The sequence below is a fragment of the Psittacula echo genome (assembly GCF_963264785.1).
Source record: "Psittacula echo genome assembly, chromosome: 3".
Taxonomy (NCBI): domain Eukaryota; kingdom Metazoa; phylum Chordata; class Aves; order Psittaciformes; family Psittacidae; genus Psittacula; species Psittacula echo.
Window position 1 is genome coordinate 95,477,961 of NC_137736.1, and position 13,784 is coordinate 95,491,744.

Here is a 13,784-nt window from a genome sequence, read left to right on the forward strand (position 1 = left end):
GCATGCAGACTCTACCTGTCTATATTCATTATACTGTGTCCACATGGGATGACTCACATTTGCAAAACTCAGGTTTAATTAACATGCTTATTTTTACAATGATATTTCTCATTATAATAAATTAAATGTTTAAACAGCCAGTGCAAACATTTTGATCCAAGACAAAAATGCTTGCGCAGTGCTAGTTTAAGCATTTAATTTATTATAATCCTTTCCATAACAAATGCCTTAGAAGCTGGTTTTTTTCGCTGTGAAAGGCTATTAGTATTATTTCCTCTGGTAATGTTTAATCCCAGACAATCAAAAATGTGAGGCGTGAACGAAACTGGACTGGAAGCAATGATGATAAATGAGATAGTGAAGGAATCTGCCTCCGCCCGTAGCTGCGCTGGAGCCTGCAGCTGGTGCCAGCTCTGCAGCGGAGCTGTGCCCTGGCAGTCCGCCTTGTCATTAGGAGCTCATACACAAATTAATCAAAGCACATCAACTAACTCAAAGCATGTTTGGTCCCCGAGAGCAATTACCCCAACCCTATCCAGCACCATCCAGCATACCCCAGTGCAGAGGGTCTTGCTAAAGGGCTTCTTCCAGTTGGAGTTCGCTTTCTTTTAAACCAGCCCCCCTGAGATGTGCTGGCTAGGGACAAGGGACGGATGTGGCTCCTGATGAGGGCGAAGCCCCAGATCTCACACAGACCCCCATACCCCTCAGACAGGGCCGCCACTAGATGGAGGTGCGGGTCCAGCCCAAAACTGGGGCCAGGATTTCAGAAACATCAGTAATAAGTGGAAGCAGCGGATTCAGGAGACTCCAGCAGCCTCCCCCATGAAAGCAGAGCAGGACAGGGTTATGCTAAAATCGTGATGCCTTGTAAGATGTAGAAGCACTCTGGTTAATGCAGCTCTTTATTTTCATGGGGGTTCCAGCCTGGGTATTGGTGCAGGATAGGAGGCTCAGCCCTGAAATCTGCAGCTGCTTTATACCCACTGCAATTAGGTTCAGCTGCTGATTTCTAAATCAGTTCAGTTGCTGATTATTCCTCCATGGATGTGGTTCTTGGGGGCAAGCTGTCGCAGGGAGGGTGTCTGTCACCACTTTGTGTAAATTCACCAAAGGTGATATTATTCCCCAAAAGGATGCCAGCTGAGTGGGCTCCATCAGCTCCCACCCAGGACTGGGACTGGGACATGAGGGCCTGTGAGAGGACTGCAGGGCACGGCAGGACAGGCCTGGGGCTCCCCAGGGTCATGGAAGAGCAGGAAAGGATGATCAGCCTGGCTGGGAGCTATGCCCAACCTCCACCTGACTTTACCTGCATTTGTGCCCCTGGAAGACATCTCCTGCACCTCCTCAGGGGAAGTTTCCACCGTGTCTGTGGAAACAAAAGAGCCAGGAGGCAGATTCCTCTACAAGTGGTCCAAGATGAAATGTCTTGCAAGGGGTAAATCCAAGGCAGAGTTGTGCAATCAGGTGAGAAAACCCCAAGCATTCGATTTCCCTGAGCAGTTAGAAAAATACAAGGCAATGAGCTGCCTGGGCCGGAGACAGGCATGCAGGGACTCACTGTGGGTCCCCAGCATACAGCCACCAGCACGCCCTACCTCCATCTCACTCTTACGTTCAGGAGATCTCCCACCCTGGCTCAGTGGTCTGGAACCTCCTTTTGATGCTGGTCATGCATCAAAAGGAGTGTGACCAGCAGGTAGAGGGAAGTGATTTCTCTCACTCTACTCTGCACTTGTGAGACCCCACCTGGATACTGCATCCAGCTCTGGGATCCCCAACATATGAATACGGGTCTGTTAGAGTGAGTCCAGAGGAGGCCATGAAGATGACCAGGGGGCTGGAGCACCTCTTCTATGAAGACAGGCTGAGAAAGTTGGAGTTGTTCAGCCTGGAGAAGAGAAGGCTCTGGGGAGACCTTAGAGCAGCTTCAAGTGCCTGAAGAGGCCTACAAAACATCTGGAGAGGGACTTTTTGCAAGGGCATGTCATGACAGCACAAGAGGGAATGACTTTAAACTGACAAAGGGGAGATTTAGATTAGATATTAGGAAGACATTCTTTACTGTGAGGGTGGTGAGATACTGGCACAGGTTGCCCAAAGAAGTGGTGAATGCCCCATCCCTGGCAGTGTTCAAGGCCAGGTTGGAAGGGGCTTTGAGCAACCTGGTCTAGTGGAAGGTGTCTCTGTGGCAAGGGGTTTGGAACTAGAGGAGTTTTAAGATCCCTTCCAGGTGAAATCATTCATCATTCTGTGATTCTATGGTTCTATGAACTGGTATCAAACAACCTTAGCTATACAGGATATTTCAGTGATGCTGAAAAGTTAGTCTGCAAGTTATCCAGTTTAGCATGTAGTTCGAAAGTATGTAATTTGAATTAATAAATAAAGCCATTTAAGGGATCTCATTACACTGTGAAGAGTATTAGCAAAACACAGGTTGTCAATCAGTTCAGCCCATTGACAAGCTAGAAACCAGCCGATGGTCCAAGCTGAGCCAAATCAGCAAAGGAGAAGAGAAATCTCTCCTGGATTTACCTTGGCTGAATGACTGTGACAGTGATTTTTTTAAAGAAACATGCATTAAAACATTCATGGACAAATTACCAAGTGTCCCCAAGCCACTGAATTAAACTCGGGGGTTGCTCACGGTCTGACAAACATCCTGCCAGGAGGCACCCATTTATTTTTCATTGCTTGCTGCTTGAGAAATCGCTGCGTTCACAAAAACTCAGCAGATTAATAAACCAATCCCAGTGCTTAACTAATTGCAAAAAAAGCCAAAAAGTGAACCGAGTAGTAGTACGATAGTCATTACAGAAATATCCACCGACTTTGGAAAATTGAGGGCACAACACTTCTACCTCGGAGGCCAGCTTTATGTAGGCCACAAAGTGCCTTGGGTATTTCTTAAAGTCCTTGAGTTTATTCATGTATTATGTCCTTGGATATTCAGTATATTTTTCCAGCAGGCAAGAAACCGGCGCTTCTGTGTACGAGTTTCATCTGCTCAGAATGTGAAGAAATACAGATCCCCTTAGCACATTCTGCTACAGTAGAAGCAAAGTGTAAGAGAAAAATTCCAAATATGTAGATTTAAAAATAAAAACACAGAATTCTTTCCTCCCTGAAAGGGGTTTGAAGGAAAAAAACCCCTGAGCTACAGATAGGTCTAGACTTTAATTGTCGAGCTGCCTAAGAATGGTTGGCCTGAGGTAATTTAAATCAGGTTGCATGTCAGCTTCCAAAATCTCCGAATTAGCTTACAGCTCGTGGTGAGAAAGATGTTTTCCTTTCCTGAAGAACGCAAACAGATTGTTGTGACATGTTCTCAGTCATCATGACAGATCCGATCCCTGCTTTGCGCTGCGAGCCAGGAAAGAAGTCAGATGTTTCTTCGGCTCCTTCAGAGATTTGGGCATCTCCCAGTTTGTCAGAGCTGGGGATGGAGTTCATAGAAATCCTTCTGAAAGTGAGGTTTATATGCAAAGACTCTGATAAAAGAGATTGACCTTAATTGGGAAGCAAGTTTCCTTCACATTTTTTAACAACCTCCAGGCCTCCCTAGCAGTTTGATGAAAGGGAAATTGTGAAAAGAAACAATCTGTATTTATGCAGCAGGAACTATCATATCCTGAGCCGCGTAGAGAATGACAGGGAGCCGACTCATCCTTTTTATGAGAGGATTAATTTGCCATTTTCTTCCCGAGTTTGTGAAAAGTAAAGGCTGTGAGTGGATTTCAAAACAGGCTGAGTGCTTTGGTTAGATTTACGTCAGGCTCTGAGCCCATGTGAGACTCTGCTCCCAGGGCGTCCTCAGCCTGTGTGTCCACTTGGCTTTAGCCCATTTGGATGCTTTTTTCTTTTTACTTCCCCATATTCATTTTATCATCTGCATCAGTAAATGGCTCCAACAGGATCACAAGGGAAAGAGGAAGCAGGGAGACAGGAGCTGTGGTGGTGACTCGGTTTTATGTTGATGGACTACCAGAAGGAGAGGCAAGTGCAAATTCATTACAGCTGGCTGATAGTGGGGCATATCTCACCTATCTAGTAGCCACCAAAGGTCTGCACCTGAATTAGTAACCCGCATTGTCTTGTTCACAGGAAAAGGGAAAGAAATAGACAGCGATTCCTCCAAATTCTAGCTGCTCCCTCTTTCTCTTAACTAGTTTAGCACCTTATTTCAGGAAAATTTAACTATTTCTCCCTAGTAGTGGCTGAGGGCTCAGTGTTGCCTGCCGCTGGGAAAGCACACAGGCAGAAACAGGAGCCTTCCCCTGAGACCCTGGCATGTCACAAATGTAGGCACATGCCTGGGCAGAGATGGACCTGGGACTGCTTTGCCAAAACAAGAGAGAATGCTCTGTTCAAAAGGGGCTCGTGCATTCTTCACAAAGGGGCCATCCCAAGCAGTGGACATAGAATCATAGAATCATTTAGGTTGGAAAAGACATTTAGGATCATCAAGTCTAACCGTACACCTAACACTGCCATGTTCACCCTAAACCATGCCCCTAAACACCACATCTACATGTCTTTTAAATACTTCCAGGGATGGTGATTCTGCCACTGCCCTGTGCAGCCTGTTCCAATGCCTGAGCACCCTTTCGGTGAAGAAATTTTTCCTAATATCCAATCTAAACCTCCCCTGGCGCAGCCTGGCTGTGTTACAAGAGGCCGTTACCTCTTGTCCTGTCGCTTGTTACTTGGGAGAGGAGGCCAACCCCCACCCCACTACAGCCTCCCTTCAGGCAGTTGTAGAGAACAGTAAGGTCCACCCTGAGCCTTCTCTTCTCCAGACCAAACAACCCCAGTTCATTCACCCGTTCCTCATCAGACCTGTGCTCCAGATCCTTCACCAGCTTTGTTGCCCTTCTCTGGACCCACTCCAGCACCTCAGTGTCTCTCTTGTAGTGAGGGGCCCAGAACTGAACACAGGTTTTGAGGTGCAGCCTCACCAGTGCCAGTACAGGGGGATGATCCCTGCCCTGGCCCTGCTGGCCACACTATTGCTGATACAGGGCAGGATGCCATTGGCATTCTTGGCTGCCTGAGCACAAGCTGGCTCATGCTCATCTCCGTCAATCAGCACCCCCAGGTCCTTTTCCGATGAGCAGATTTCCGGCCAGTCTTCCCCAAGCCTGTAGCGTTGCATGGGGGTGTTGTGGCGCAAGTGCAGGACATTGTTGAACCTCACTGGTTCAACTGGCCTTGGCCCATCAACCCATCCCGTTCAGATGCCTCTGTAGAGCCTAAGACATAAGACCCCCAGCCTTTAAAATTGCATAGGACGAGACAGTGACAGTGTGTGGGGTGTCTCTGTCAGGACAACTCCTGGTATCAGCAGAAGAGACTGTATTTTCCCATCCCCACTTTTTAATTCTGTGGCTCCGCAAGCCAAGAGAAGTCACAACCATATGTCTCTGGGTGGAAGCTGCCAGTTTCTTTTTCCCAAAGGCCTCCATGTCGACAGCAGAAAAATCTTCATCATCCCTGTTGTATGAGTTTGAGGACTTTTTTTTGTTCCCTGGCTCCCTGCCATTAGCTCTGGTGGGACCCAGGGCAAGGCAGCAGTGCCACACAGCCCAGATGTCAGCAAACTGTTAATCCCAAGGGACAGACCCCTGGGGTGAGATTCCCGCCACAACTTCTCCAATTAGACAGCTTACCTCCTACTTCAGCCATTCCAGACCTAGCATATTTTATTGTTCAGCTTCCTAGTTAGATGGCTGGGAAGCTCTGGATGTAAGCACGCAGAGATCACCGGTTCAATAATGGAGTCAGGCACATTGGCTTTACTTCTCTTTGCTAATAAAGCTGCAAAATAAATCTGTTGACTCTTCTTTCATCAGCATCAGCCCCATGAGGCTCTCCCACATCTTGCCTGGTGATTAGAGCAGAGAGCCGGGAACACGGGTCTGGAGTTCAGCCCTTAATGAGCCGCCCGTTCAGCTTGCTTCACTCGGGGCTCTTGACCTCTTTGCACCTCGGCCAACTCAGCTGTAAAACTGGCTGAAGGGTGGACCTCATGGAAACCAGCCACCGTGCCCCAGCTGAGCCTTGAGTCCAGCTTTCATGAGCAAACATGAAATAAAAATCAACAGCAATTTGGATCTGCGGTGACCCAGCTCAAATGCCACAAGGACATTGGGCCTTGCCAGTGCAAACAGCATCAGTCTCTGGGGTCCCCCGTTACAATGTCAGGGCAAATCTAAGCAATGTCCCTGCTATTTGTGCTGCCGTGAAAAAAAAGAGGTGCTGCAGACACCAGCACAGACAAGGCAATGTGGTGCCAGCTCCCGTACATGGGTGCATCAGCACCTGCAGCACTAAGCGGCACTGGGAAAACCTGGTGGCATGTGTCCATCCAAGCGGGAATGTGGTTCCCCAGCCAGGAGAAGCGGGGTCCCTGTCACACTCCCAGTATCTAAGCTGTGAGACAGCCCGCAGCCCATCCCTTCTTCAGGGAGTCTCCCCATGGAGAAATCAGCATGAATGGTGCCAAGGACAGGAAAGCCCTAGTACACTGTCACACCAGTCCAACACATTTCCAGCCTATTCCACAGCCTCCATGGCTGCAGCTGCTAGCACCTCTGTAGCGCTCCTGCTCAGTGTAACAGAAGGAGACCAAAGGAGGAGCTCGTGTCAGGTACAGCTTGTTTCTTGTTCTAGGTACACTGCCGATGCTGAAGTCCTGCTTCTGCCATCTGACCCTGCCCAACGCAGGTCTACTCACATGAAACAGTTGTTTCTCTCAAAGTTGAGAACCATCAGGAGCTTTGGGAGGTTGCAGGTCAGACTCAGAGATGCCAGAACTGGCAAGCTGGCACTCCATGAGGACGGTAATGAAGAAGGGAGAAGCACTATGCCTTGGGATTTCAGCAGTATGGGGTCAGCTTTGCACATGCTGCTTGTCACAGCTTAGTAAATTGGAGCAAGAAACTGTTTCAGGCAGAGTAAGAGCACCTAGGATCCAGTCAGTTCAGCTCCCACATCTTCTCTGCACATCCTCATGCAGTCCTCCACTGTGCAGCCATGTGGCGATGAGACACGTGAAGCAGAAGGCTCTTCCTTGGGCATCAGCCAGAGTCCCAGATGTTCTTCTCTGGATATCTCAACATTATCCCACCTTGCACCATGCAGGCACACACAATCAAGCACAGACTTGGAAAGGGTTGAGGTTGAGAACTGTCTCATAAAGCCTTCTTCATACCAGGTACCTTCCATTTATAGTCCCAGCTGCCCTACAAAGTGCCCTTTGGTGAATGGTGGTTTGTAGATGTAGAGAAAAAGCTGGCATGAGGCTTCTTCTGGAGTTGGGAAGGTGGGTATTTGCATGGTATTTGCACTGTAGAGAGTGCTGGGATTGATGCTGGTGGCTGGGTGTGAGTGCAGACCTTCAGCATACAACAGAGATCTCTGTTCTGGTGTACAGATCCTTTCGCTGAGGATTTTCCATCCCTTCAGGAAAATATGCTAACAGGCTTTAAATAATTGTACAAATCACACTGCAGGCAAACCCAAGTTGATCTTTAAAATGCATTATCCTCAGAAGGTGAGAGAAATGCTCAGTGCTTTACTCCTTCTTCCAACCTCTTCACACATTAACTAATTCATCACACGAGGGACCACCCAGCGGCTTCTCAACCACAGAGCAAAGGCTATGCCAGCCACCTCTGTCTTTAAAATCAGTATTGCCACAGCTGGAGGCCAGGTTTCTTCAGCGCCAACAAGAGCAGGCAGTGGGGGAACAAAGATCTTTTCATCAGGCCAAGCTTGCACGGGGGACATCGGTCCCACAGAGCCACTTTGCTGGTCTCGGCCATGAAGAGCAGGCTTCCCTTATGGCAACAGGATGCTCTGGGGGAGCTGCAACACCTCCTTGCAGGAGAGGGGAGTCATGTGTGGTCATGACTGGTGACAAGTGTGGCTTTCTGTGGGCAGACAGAAGGAAATCAGCCACCTTGAGCACCTCCTCTGGGCCACCGAGGCCGTAAGTGGTGGAGATCTTCAAAGACAGGGAGGCAGAGCAGCTGCAAGGCGGTTCTCTCCACCTAGTGTGATACTGCACAGTATTTATCTAGCTCTCTGAAAGCTAATTCTTCTTTCCCCAAAACAGCACCAAAATTGACTGGAACACATCCTTACTGTCTCTGCCAGACTGTGCAAGGACAGGCAAGCAGCTTGAGGCATCAATGAGTAGAAAGCCTTTCTGGCAAGGAGCAGGCAAAGGCCAAGATCATCCTCTGCCCTCCTGACATCACCCCAGCACAGTGGTGGGGCTGGGCTTTGCCTCTGTACTTGCAGGACCTCAAGGAGGACAAACTGGTGGACAGAGGCCACTGCCACCGCCTCTCCAATTAGTCCATTTTCCTGCAGTGGTGTGTTCTGGCTCCTCTGCTCTCCCTGATGGCATGCATGGTGCCGAGCAGACAGGCTATAACACGTGGATATTAAATTATTTGACAGTTCACAGGCTGCATTCCTCTCTCCATCCCTCACTCTTTCAGGCTGTCCCAGGTGGAAGGTCCCCAGCCCTCTTTATGCTATTTTCTCCCCTCAGCAGTCCACGCTGGACACCCATGAGGAACCTGCTGCTCCAGATTATCAAATCACATCTTCAGAAAAGGAGATTGGGCCCCAGCCAGGCCAAAGTTATTATTGTTGTTCTTGCTAGAGCTTGGTTTTGTAAGGAAAGCCATGGAGGGAGGACAAGGAGCGCCCAGAAACGATGGTTGCTCTCAGCCTCTCTCTCCCCTATCTTTCGTCTCTCAGGGAAATACCCATCCAAGTGCTCTGTGGCTCCAGTTAAACCATGGCACCGGCTGCTGCGTTCTCCAGTGAGAACTTACCAAGTTTCTGCACCATGTCCCACCCTAAGCACAGAGGTGCTCAGAGGGAATGCAACTCTCCTAGCCTTCAGTGGGGAACAGAGAGCATCTTGATGGACATGCCATAGTCTCCATGGTCATTTCTGAGCAACCTCAAAGAAAAGGCATGTGAAATGACCAGAAAAAATCAATGCAGCACTAAATCTAGCAAGAAAACGTGGTTGTTTCTTGGTTTATTCACTTTCCCAGGTCTAGTTTCTTAAATCTGAGGTGAGGGAGGGTTTTGGGGAAGATTTTGGCTTTTTAAAATACAGATCTGGATCCAGGGAAAGAACGATTATAGACAGGATTTTAAAAAGCCTGATACAAAAGGCTAAATGAAAGAACAGCACATGGATGAATAAGGATTGAATTTGCTGAAATTAACTGCACAGGTGTCTCACAAAGGTAATGAAAGCAAGAAAAATTCAATGTTTAAAGTGCGTCAGAAGGGTGAGGAAAATATACATCTCAAGAGACTGGATTTGTGAAAAACATTCTGGTGCTGCAGGCGCCTCTGGGACAATCTCACTGGAAATATTCTGTAAAGTCGGGTCATGAAATTATTAGGAGAACCGTGCAAAGATGGAAAAAGAGAAATGCAGTTGATTCATGGGTGCTTTCGGATGAGGGGAAAAAAGCCAGACTTGGCCTTTGCTACAAAGGAAAAGAAACTTAGTGGATTTCTCATCAAAGTATAAAGAAGCCTCTAGGAAAGAAACAGATTGATGCTACCAAGTTGTTTAAGATAATAACCACTTCCAAAGCACAAAGCTGTGGTTGGAGGTTAAGAAAGAAAGTAGCCTATGAGCAATTTACACAGAATAGCTACAAAAGCAACCACATCGTTACAGGTAGGAATGAAAGCATGTAATGACAGATAGCTATTTTATTTTATTTCCTTAATTCAAGGAAAACAGAAGGCATAGCCACGAGCTAGATTAAGAAGAATAAGATGAAGACATATGGATAGATGGGATTCAGCCCTGGGGGAAAATCAAATCAGGCTTTAGTATCCCTGGGTGAGGAAGAGCAATCCACGAGGGGCCATATGTCATCACTTGACCACAGGAGAGCAGAGGAAGGGTTTGCGATGAGCAATGTCGTGCACCGAGCATGTTTTGGGACATCCTTTCAAGTGGGGCCAGCTCTGCTGCTGGGGTTGCACCCCATGCAGAGTAAGCAGGGATAACCATTTTCTCCAGAGAGCAGCAACAGAGCAAGGTTCTTGCAGGGCATCCCAGGGAGAATTACACACCTACGATGAAAACCAGTGGGTTTGGTGTTTGGAATTTTGTGTGTTGTTGGTCAAAGAAGGGAGGATGGAGTCAGCACACTCCTCACACAGGGCAAGGCAGCAGAGGAGGAAAAGCAAGCACCCTAGGGGCACCACAATGTTCAGAGCCACTACAGAGGTGAGAGCTGTGGTGATGACATACATCCTCAGGAGGAAGGAGCAGCAGAGATAGCGTGTGATGAACTGACTAGAGCCCCCATTCCCTGTCCCCCTGCGCCACTGGTATGGAGAAGACAGAGCATTTGTGAGTAAATTTAATACCAGGAAGAAGGGAAGGCTGGGGAGAAAGTGGTTTAAGATTTGGTTTCTATTTCTCATTATCCTACTCTGATTTAATTGGTAATAAATTAAACTAATGTCCCCAAGTTGAGTCTGTTTTGCCTGTGGCAGTAACTGGTGAGTGAGCTCTCCCTGCTTACAAGCCTTTCATTATGTTTTCCCTGCCCTGTCCAGCTGAGGAGGGCAGTGATGGAGAGGCTTTCATGGGCCCCTGATTCCCAGCCACAATACCAATGCCAAGATTTGCTTTCTCTGTAGGACTTTTTCCCCAGAGGACTTTGGTTATTTTGAAGAGACATCAAGTAAGTGGGACCTGAATCAGCTTATGGTGTTACGGTGGTGTAAACCCATGAAAAGCAGAGTGGAGAGTCAGGTGCCCAGTGTCAGTAGTCCTCACAGATCTCTGTTCCGGCCATCACAGAGTTCAAATAACCATTTGAGAAGCAGGAAATGAAGATAAAGCTCACAAGGCACCAGAAGAAACTCACAGAAAGGCACACAGCATGACCAAATCCTCCTCACTTTCAATATTTCCACTTCTCCTTCTAAACTTCTCCTTTAAACTGAAAAATAATGAGAAAATGTGCTTCCTTGAGACAAGCCGCTACTATCTGCTAAGCAACCTCACAGCCAGCGTAGCACTCCAAGTACTCTGGAATGCTTTTAAGCACAGAGCATAATAGTATTAGACAAGCAGAAAGGCTGTCCTGTAAAAGACTGTTATTATGACTTCCAGTCTCCGAAGTTAGCTTAATCCAGCTGAGCACACACATGTTATTTGGAGAGGAGGCTGAGCTCAGACACTGGTATCATCCTCATCTTTATTGCAAATGAAGAATTCAGCCGGTGAAAAGCAAGTCACGTTTTTGTGCCCTAAGCCCTGCAAACAGTGGCTGTCGCACTTGTCTTTGCGCTCCGCAGCCAGTGTCTGGGGCTGCTGAATGCTGAGCTGCTTGTACGGGTTTGCTTCTGCCTAAAAACCCCCCGGGTTCTCCCATGTCACCCAATCAATCAAATGCACAAGATGCGACTCCCCGCACCCTCCAAGGGAAACAGATCCCTGCCCACACAAAAGGCAGAGCATGAGCATAGGGGTTAACTGGAGGTGGCAATCTTCAAACTGGGTAACAGGAACATTTTCTTTCTCTTTAGCCTGCTTGAAATTTCATGCTGCTCCTCCTCTGCCTGTGGAAGACAAGAAGAGGCAGCAATGTGGGAAAATAAATAAATACATCTGGGACTGTTCCCTGCATGACAAAAATACATTTAGAGGATTACTCAGGAGATTTGAGCCTTGGCTTGAGGAGAAAACGCTGCACAGCTTCTTGCCCAGGGTTTGGGCAGAATGCCTCCATCCCAAAGGAACCTACATGAGCAGGATCCATCTCACACCCTAGCCCAGGACCAGCAGCCGGGCACCCATTCATGTGGATCGGCTTGTGGCTGGCACAATTGCTTGGGATTGTGGGAGTCTGCCCAAGTTAAAACATGCCAGGGCCACCACTGCCCCATGAGTACGGTGGGGCGAGCCCCCCAACCCTTGTGTTCAGGGGGTGATACTGCATTTCACCATGCAGCACCTGGAGGGAAGGTACCCTTGAATATTCAGTGTAGACGTGTTAAATACACCTATTCACTCTTGCACTGATACACAGTGCTTTTGCTATCGCTCCTCCTCGACACTGCACACATAGCCACCCTTTCTCCAGTCAAAACATTGCAGTCTCCCTGTGCCCTTCCATTCACATCCCAGGAAAGGAGCTGTCAGGCAGTCAGGTACCAGTGGGGGGGGACAGCGGCTCCCCCTCCTCAGTCACAGGGATGCAGCTCAAACCAGCTGAACCCCAACGAGCAGCAGCTCTTCCCAGGCAATCATTGCCTCCCTGGCACTTCTTCCCATGGAAGATGAGCACAAGGCCCTTAAAATAAATCTGTCTTTTTAAAGCAGCGATGCTAAATGAAGGTTTGAGATCAAAGGCTGGGATTCTCACATTTTGCCAAGATAGACATATTCATTCACGAGATTTTTGGTGTAACAAAATACTTGCTAATGAAGAGGATCATAATCTTATTATTAGCCCCAACCTGTCATTCCAGAGTGGGCTAGAATATGCCCTAGTTTAGGAAGTTGCACAGGAGGCTTCACTTTTGATTTAATGAGCTGTGATTGTGTTTATTTTTGGCAGCAACTATGCCCGCTCCATTTGTGTTTAAGGTCTGGTCATTAATGACAGCAATCGACAGAAAGGATGAATTTGGGTTGAAGGGAAGCAAGATGGGGATTGTGTCTCTGGGATTCGGTCCCCAAGCAAGCAGACACAAGGTGATCAACGGGGCCTGAGTCTTCTCTGCTTTTGTGCTGCTTGATGATGTGTTTTAAGCTACTGGGCACATCAGTGGGAGGATTTAGACATGGAAAACAAGGAAGATTTTTGTAGTTATGGGTGCAGAGGAGAGGCAGATGTAGGAAATCCAGAATACACAGGGCTGGGGTGAGCTGCGGTGGGATGGGGTCGTCAGCTGGCCTCTGGTGTCACCATCCCAGATGGGGGAATACGTCTGTAATGTGCAACAACTGAGCCAGGAGACATCAACCTGCCAGACGAGCAAAATGGAGAGGAGAGGGGAAGAGAAGTATAAACAGATGCATGCTTTGAAAGAAAAATACTGCTGTGCCAGAGCTGGTTAGCTTAGGCACTGGTCAGCATAGGCACTGGTTGGTGTAGGAACTGGTTAGCATAGGCACTGCTCAAACATGAGATAGTTCACCATGTGTCAAGGGCTCTTCAGTTTAACAGCCCTGCCCTCCAATGCCATGGCCTGTCTAGGTGACAGAGCAAGCAGGGCAAGGCAGAGCAGGTCAAGGCACAACCCAGACATCCCTCCTTCATGGTCTTTCTGTTTTATCCTTCAGTTCCAGCCTTACGAAGGCTCCTGTGCTCTGTATTTGAGAGTGTCAGCCCCGAAGCAGTCCAGCACTGTTTATTTTCCAGCATCAAAGACTGCACACACAGACAGATGTGTGTGCATGTATGTACAGGCAGGACATCAATACAGTGCAGGAAGGAAACACAGATGCTGACACAGAGACAGACACACAGACGCATGTAGCCATTTCAAGCCCTTAAAAGCTTTCCATATACAGCACTAGAACCAGCAAACAAATGCAGATGAACACTCCTGCCAACCGGAATTTCCTGTGATCCTAGCACACTTTAGATGCTCAAAAACCCAACTGAGCATCTTGAGTGACAGGAAACAGAAGAAATCCCAGGGATGTGTCCACTTCAGAGATCAGTTTGCAAGGTAACCATGACCTTTTTAAACAGGGA